Genomic DNA, 765 nt, shown 5'->3' on the forward strand with positions numbered 1-765 from the left:
GTTGGTTTCCATATGGGAAACATAACCGCGCTGGCTGGGGGAGGGTCCCTCCCTCCCTGCCACAGAGCAAGCGTCTTCCCTGGAGGGAGCCTGGGGCAGGGGGCAGGGGCTGTGCTCCCAGCACCCCGGGGTGCTGTGCCAGCTGGGGGGGCCATGCCCGGGCCCCTGCCCTGCCAGACTTGCCGTGCTTGGGGACAGGGGAGCCGTGTGTTTTCTCCTTCCCTTGTGCGACTGGAAGCTGTTAGCAGGGGGGCTGCTCCGTGCCAGCCTGGCACAGGGCTGCTGCTTTAATCTGCAGAGGGAGGAAGCTCCCAGGCCAGAGGAGGGAGGAGAGGGTGTCTATGGTGGTCGTGCTTGTGGGGTGATGGGGGACCTTGTGGTAAAGCCCTCGCTCCCCCCGGGCTCCAGGGCTCCCCCAGGCACTGGGGGACCAGCCTGCAAACAGGTGCCCACACCAGACACCCTGTTCTCATGGCCAAAATTGGCCAGGGCTAAGAACTTCTGCTGGGGATAGGGTGCAGACAGGGCCACCCCTGTACCCAGCCTGGGCTGGGGCACTGGCAGAGGGCCTGGCTGACCCAGGCTCCTGCAGGATCAGAGCTAAAGCATGCCTGGGCGGGGGGTGCTGGCGCTGCTCTCGGCTCCGTCACAGGAGCTCAGAGCCCCTGCTGCTGGGCAGGGTGCTGGGGGGCACCTTTCTTCCTGCCCCCACCCAGCATCCCTGGGACCCGCTCAGCTGCGGGAGCCGCGGGGGGGCTCCCGTGC

General features: G+C 67.3%; 1 protein-coding gene across 1 annotated transcript in view; it reads left to right on the plus strand.

The window, feature by feature from the left end:
- Nucleotides 1–765, plus strand: part of LOC104127132 (leucine-rich repeat-containing protein 15) — a 4,513-nt gene that overhangs the window by 1,125 nt on the left and 2,623 nt on the right. The window lies entirely within an intron of this gene.

This window comes from Egretta garzetta, unplaced genomic scaffold, assembly GCF_000687185.1.
Source record: "Egretta garzetta isolate BGI_Z169 unplaced genomic scaffold, ASM68718v1 scaffold425, whole genome shotgun sequence".
Classification (NCBI taxonomy): domain Eukaryota; kingdom Metazoa; phylum Chordata; class Aves; order Pelecaniformes; family Ardeidae; genus Egretta; species Egretta garzetta.